The following is a 7,125-nucleotide window of genomic DNA, read 5'->3' as shown; positions in this document are numbered from 1 at the left end:
TATTTTTTTTAAAGTAGGCTCCACACTGGCTGTGGAGCCTACTTGTTTTTGATGTGGGTCTTGGTCTTGATGTGGCTCTTGAACTCATGATGCTGAGATCAAGATCTGAGTTGAGATCAAGAGTCAGATGCTTAACCAACTGAGCCACTTAAGTCCTCCCACTAACGTGTATCTTAATTCTCTTTTGTGAGATAAGTAATACCTTACATATTGCTTATAATTTTTTAAAAAATAGGTCTATAGCTTTTCTCCTACCCTGTTCCTAGTCATATTACCCACGCATTACTCTTGGTCACCAAAAACAGCAAATGTCAGTTTCTTCCACAGGTATATCTATACCAGGGGCATGGTGTGTGTGTTTGTGTGTGTGTGTGTGTGTGTGTGTATTACATACACATATATGATATACCCATATATTACCCATCCATTTTTTCCCACATTTTTCCTTTTTGACCTAAAACAAGTTGGAGATTGCTTCATAGAAGTACATGATGACTTACTTCATTCTTTTCAATAATACTTTCTTTTATGAATGCACAGTAATTTACAGAGCCAATCCCCTATTTATGAACAGTTGTCTCCAGATTGCTATTGCAAATTATGCTGCAAGAATAATCTTGCGCATGTATGATTTCCCATGAATGCATGCAAGTATATCTTCAGAATAAATTCCTAAATGTAGAATTGCTGATTCCAAGGAAATGTACTTTTGCAATTTTGATAGTTTTTGTCAGATTTATATTCCCTTCAGTAATTATGAAAGTGCCTTACCCCATGATATAATCACAGAAGCATTCACCAATTTATTCTTAACCAATATATTCCATTTTACTTCCATTTCAAGTGTGCATAGCTAATTGACATTGATGTGAAACTTTCATTTTTTAACATGTAAGTTTGAATAATTATATGTATTGCAAGTGGTTCATTTATATATGGTTCATTTGTAATGCCAACACAGCTAATTGAAAAGTGAAAACAAAATTCAGTAAAACATTCTGTAAAAAATAAAGGAAGACATCTGAGAACCTGTTCTAGTAGCTAGTGTTCCTTACCAATTCAATTAGTTGAATCAGAGATCATTTTAGTTTGCCTATTGAAGTAACTCAAATATTTTTGTGGGGTATAAAACATTTACTTGATGAAATTTTACTACCTCTTACTTTAATTAAATCAGTGCTTTATTTTCTGTGACTGCTTTTATTCCTACTATATGTAATAGATATTTGTATATGAAGTAAATATATACAAAAACATTTTCCCTAAGCAATCTGAATTTGAACCCTCTACGTTGACAATGTTTGAAATTAATTGCACTAGTAATTAAATTGTTACATGGGACCCCTGGGTGGCTCACAGTCAATTAGGTCATAATCCCAGGGTTATGGGATCAAGTTCCACATCAGGCTCCTTGTTCAGCAGGGAGCCTACTTCTCCCTCTGCCTAATGCTCCCCCTTCTTGTGCTCTCTCTCACTATCAAATAAATAAATAAAATCTTTAAAATAAATAAATAGTTACTTAAAGGTTTGTTTTTTGTTTTTTAATTCAGCATCCCCAAAACACCTTTCTTATATGTTGAGATATCTTAAAACAAAAGAAAACCCAACAACTGCTTTAAACATGTTGGGGCACATTAAAAAAAAAAAAAAGATTTTGCTTATTTATTTATTTGACAGAGAAAGAGAGCACAAGCAGGGGCATCAGCAGTCAGAGGGAGAGGAAGAAGCAGACTCCCCACTGAGTAGGGAGCCTGGCACAGGGCTCAATCCCAGGAGCCTGCCATTATGACCTGAGCCAAAGGTAGACACTTAAGTGACTGAGCCACCCAGGCACCCTAACATTGGAACATATTTTTATCAGCTAACTTGTTGGGAGGTAGCTTGCATAATAGATTGTCTTCAGGGGATCGTGGCTCATTCTTCCTTCCCTCTCCATTATCCTTTGCTCATATTTCTGGCGTGAAGCAGGAAGAAGACCCAAAATCTTTTCCTTCCCAAAGCTTTTTGTTTTCTCTCCTTTTCCAAGACTTTATATACATCTCACTGATCACTAAAATTGCCTCTCATCTTGCTACCCTTGCTGAAATAGAGGCAAACCAGTGACTAATGCAACTTTGCAGTCTCTTTAGTGTAAAGGAAGGCAAGGGAGGAGGGGTTGTAAATAGCTTTCCACAATATCTGCAATCCTTTGTTCACCTATTAGAGCAAGTTCAAAGCACTTCAAATAAATATTTTGAGAAGTCCTAGTGCCTTTGGGAAAATTGCACAGTAGCAAAATCTTTTAATATACTGTGTGATCTGGACCTGGAAAAGATTTTCATGTGATTTTGCTACCCTTTTGCGGCAGAAAGGTGAGAAAATTCTCTGGCTCAGATCCTGAATTCTGTCAGGCTTTACACTAAGGCAATTTGTACCATAAGTGTGTATTTTTGTTTCTTAACTATCCAAGGGTATAGATCACCCATAATGCCATTCTTTTCAATGAAGCAAAGATAGTTCATCTGAAATATGGAGGTCATTTAAGACTCTCTATCTTAGACAATTAAAGTGTTATTCTGTGAAAAGAATTCACACTTTCACAATACTGGTACTTTGTGAAGAAAGGCCTAAATTCATTGTCATTCATTACTTTAGCAATGAAATAAAAAATGAATTTAACCAACAGTGTTCTGAGGCCTTACAGTTTATTTTTTCCCCAAAGAACCATTCCTTTTTTTCCTTTCAATTTTGCCTGCTAACTATGTCAGGATATGACATGCTGGCCTTGTATCTCCCATTGTATTATATGATGTTACCCAACAAAAGGTCTGCATTACTGTGTTGTACTTCCTCTTGGATATGGAAAACCTGTGACATTAATTTATTCTTTGGAAATCATGACTTCAAGGGCAAATGAGCCTGTATGTCCAAGATACACATATATACCACCCTCTATCCCCACCACACACACACTGACACGTGTGGAAATCAGTGAGTTATTAGAAAGCATTTGAAGCAGTATTTTCAGGGGTGTCTGGGCGTCTTAGTGGGTTAAGCACCCAACTCTTGATTTTGGCTCTTATCATGATGTTGGGATGGTGAGATCAAGCCTTGCATCTGGCTCTGTGCTCAGTGGGAAGTCTGCTTGGGATTTTCTCCATTTCCCTCTGCCTCCCTCCACTCATACTCTATCTCTCTGAAATAAATAAATCTTTTTTAAAAGATGTATTTTATTTATTTTATCGAGAGAGTGATTGCACACAGGGAGGAGCAAAGGGAGAGAGAAACTTTAGCAGACTCCTCGCTGAGTGTGCAACCTGACATGGGGCTTGATCTCATGAGTTCATGCCCTGAAGCAAAGGAAGTAAAGGAACCCAGAGTTCAGAGGGAAGGCTGCAGAGAGCCATGAGGGTGTCAGACAGAATGCTGGACCTTCTCAGTGCATCCTGTCAATATGAGGAGGGGCAGCAATGTTGTACCACAGGATGGACAGAATGATTTCTACTGCTGGGTTTGTCACCAGAAAGGCCAAGTCCTTGGCTGTGAGATTTATCCCTGGGTTACCATGTTAAGTGTCTGAGACTGAAAACAGAACCAGAGGGAGATGGGTTTTGTCCTGAATGTGAAAAGATTATGGTAACAGAAGGCATTGAGGCTCAGAGTAAAGCCATGACAATGCTCACCATCAAACAGTTATCCTACCTGTTCAAGTTTGCCATTCAGAAAATGAAACAACCAGGGACAGATGCATTACAGAAGCCTGTTCCATTGGAACAGCATCCTGACTACATGAAGTACATCTTCCATTCTGTGGACCCTCGTACGTTGGAAAAGAAAGCGAAGAAGAAAATGTAGGGCTGCATAGAAGCTTTCCTGGCTGATGCAAAGTGGATTTTGCACAATGCATCATTTAAATGGAAGAAATCACAAACTGACATGGCAAAAGTACTGATCAAAGTCTCTGAGTATGGGATGAATGAAATCAAAGTATGTCCACTAAATATCTAGCTGTTTGACAAAAATGAGATAATTGGTTTTATGAACCTTGTAGCAGTTCAAATCCTTTGGTCTTGGCAAAACTGAAGGGGTTTTCATTCTGGCCTATAGAAGATCTGAGGGATAAAGATGGGTAGCATGATGTACATTTATTTGTACATTTATTTGGGCAACAAGACAGGGCCTGGGTTCCAATAAATAATTGCCACCTCATGTCTAAAAAGAAATTCCTTTTTTCTGTGAAAAATACAAAAAGCATCTTCAACGGTGCAATGAGAAAGATGGAGGTGTAGGTGAAGAACATCTGCAGGAAGTTTAGGGGTCTTAATTACTCTCCCATTGGGAAACCATACACACCAAACATCCAGTACCAAATGCTTCTTGACCCCAGCAACCCCAGTGCTGGCACTGCCCAGCTAGACGAGCAGGAAAAGGTCAAGCTCAGCTTTGACATGACAGTGTTCCCCAAGATCCTGATGGCAAGCCCATGCTGAGCAGGGGCTGGGGTTGCAGGATTTCCTTGTCACATATGCCAAGCTCTTCCACAAGTACAGACTACTCCATGCACACAGGTTCTGACATGGAGCAGGATGTCAAGAGGGCCACACTGAGCCACTTCAGGGCCAGCAAGGAGTCCATGGACTTCCTGGACAAGAGCACAGCTTCATCAGCCTTGGCAAACATGGGACAAGCAGGCACTTTATCCAGTGGTCCTGAAACTTTCTCTCCTCAAGCATCCATGCCAATCATGACAAAAACAAAATGTCCACCACTGGAAGCATCCCGAATCCTAACCTGGATTGTTGAAGCAAGGCCAAGATAGACCTAAGGGAGCTAAGCGAGTTGGTCCAGCAGCAGGTGGTACTTTTCTTCTCATCTCACCTAACTGGCAGAGTCACACCAGGCTCCAGATAAATCTTGACAAGATGATAAAAACTTTCAAAGCACAACTAGGCATAAATGAAATCTCAAATGATGTTTACACAGCTGTAGAGCCCAGTGATCCTGAAGATACTGAGAAGTCAGATAGGAGTGATAGTATCAGTGGCAATGAGTGGAAGTCTAAGAATGAGCCAGAAGATGCAGAAGACAAAGAAGGCAGTTGGATGGATGAAGAGCCATCTACTGTCAAACAAAACAAAACTCAAATTGTCAAACCCAGTGGAAACTAGGAGGAACTGAAAAGCGCATGGCCAAACAGAGAGAAAGCAGATCTAAACTTCAAGAAAAGGCAAGTTCCCAGCCTAAAAAGGACATTTTAGAAAAAGTGAAAGCCTTTTCTCCTCCCAAAAAAGACAAACTGAAGGGAAAAGATATAGATTCTCCCAAAGTACATATGGGCCTGAACTCTGATTCAGAAAGTGAACTTGTCATGGGTTTAGGAGAAGAACTGTTGGGACAAAAGGGTCAAAAAAAATAAGGAACCCAAAGAAGCATCTCTGAAGCAGAATGAAAGAATCTGTAACAGATTGACAAGAATTTATAACCATGAAAAAAATGAAAATAAGGAAGTCTAAAAGATGAAGGTAGAATAATAAGAGGTCTGGGAAAGTGTATGCATCGAAATACATACTGTTTCATCCTTCAGAGTTAGCAAGTTCGGGCTTCCATTTTGCCTGTGAGCTTCCTAGCAGCCAAAGCAAAAAAAGGGAAATACAGTCCCTTAAAATATCTAACATTTTTCCAAAAAATAAAACATTCCAGCTAGAAAAAAAAATAAGATACATTTTTGAGGCTTTGCAAGTTCAGAGCTTGGCCAAGGATGCATAAATATGAGCGTGTAAATATGTAATAAATAGAACTAAGTTCTATAATGTAGGTAGAAGCAATATCATCAGCCCTAGTGGGCTGGGCCTGGACAAAATGACCACAGGTATCACTTATCTTCATGATTAATAGTCTGTGTCTCAAAATCCTGTGTATCAATTACTTTGTACTAATAGTATTAAAAAAAAAAAAACAAGGATCAAAGAAAGTCATTCAGACATCTAGACAGTGAGTTACAGAAGTTAGGTTACCATTTCCCCAAGTGGGGGGGAAGTACCTAGAAGAATGTGAGTTAAAGATCATCAAAGAGAATGAAAATAGTACACAAAAAAATTCATTAATTTGTCTTTAAGGAGAGGAGACTGTGATACAAAAGTTATAAAAGAAGCACTATTACTGTCTCAATTCGCTCATTTTTTTCTGGAGGCATTGTGTCTATATCCTGGTCAAATCTTTGTTTGCTCTATGGCAAATTTTAAAATAAATTCTAATGAGCATTTGTGTGTTGTTTTACCTTGTACAAGTGGCTCTTTCTCACACTTTCTCATGCATGTCTCACAATAATTCTATGAGACGGGTATGGGAAGTACTCACTTCACAGACAAGAAAGCTGAGTCTCAGGAAGGACTGGTAGTTAGTCCAAGTTAACCAGGTCTAGTGCATAGTGAACCAAATCCTGCCCCATGGGCTGTGCTCTTCTTATATCATCACTCAAGTCCCCAAATACTAGCTGGGGAAACAAGCTGTCAGTAGTTGTATGACAGGGTTTTGACCTAGCCTCTCAAGCAACCCAAAAGTTAATGAGAGGGGATTTCTAGTATAATCTAAGAAACTGTATCCTTGAAGGAAGTCCCCTGGAATAGCGTTAAGAATCCATCGGGGAAGTCTTGTCCAGCCAGACATTTATTTTCTCTTGTGAGGGTTTGAGGAGAGTAGCTGCCCCTTTCTTCCTCCCTGCCTTGTCCTCATCTTCCTGCTCAGCACTAATTCTGGACGCCATTGCCATTCTGGGGACTCCAGGAGGCTGCCAAATGTGTTATTCTTCCCCCAAGCTGCCCATTAGTTTATCAAACTTAATTTATGTAGGGAGTATGTCTTGTGAAATGGTTCTAAGATGTATTCCTTTCCTGATATTCTCCAGGAAAGACAAAATATAATTCACATGGTGCAATGGATTGCTTTCATGAAGCTGCCACGTCTTTGAAGGACTCCAGTGGGCTGCATCCTGAGATAGGAGAGAACAATACCAACCAGTGACAAAGGGAATCATACAAATGTCCTTCCGGAGGCTTTCACTTATCAGTCAGTACCCACCACCAGATACAATGCCGTTCATCACAGTAAAATGCATAATTCCCCCGTACAGTATATTGTTGGTGAGAA

The 7,125-nt window shown here is 39.4% G+C and overlaps 1 pseudogene; it reads left to right on the top strand.

The window, feature by feature from the left end:
* Positions 1 to 3,433: 3,433 nt before the first annotated feature.
* On the top strand, positions 3,434 to 5,492 carry LOC122896673 (annotated as a pseudogene).
* Positions 5,493 to 7,125: the final 1,633 nt, after the last annotated feature.

The sequence above is a fragment of the Neovison vison genome, chromosome X (assembly GCF_020171115.1).
Source record: "Neovison vison isolate M4711 chromosome X, ASM_NN_V1, whole genome shotgun sequence".
Classification (NCBI taxonomy): Eukaryota; Metazoa; Chordata; class Mammalia; order Carnivora; family Mustelidae; genus Neogale; species Neogale vison.
Note: the sequence above shows the minus strand (reverse complement) of the source record. Positions and strands in the feature narration are given on the sequence as shown.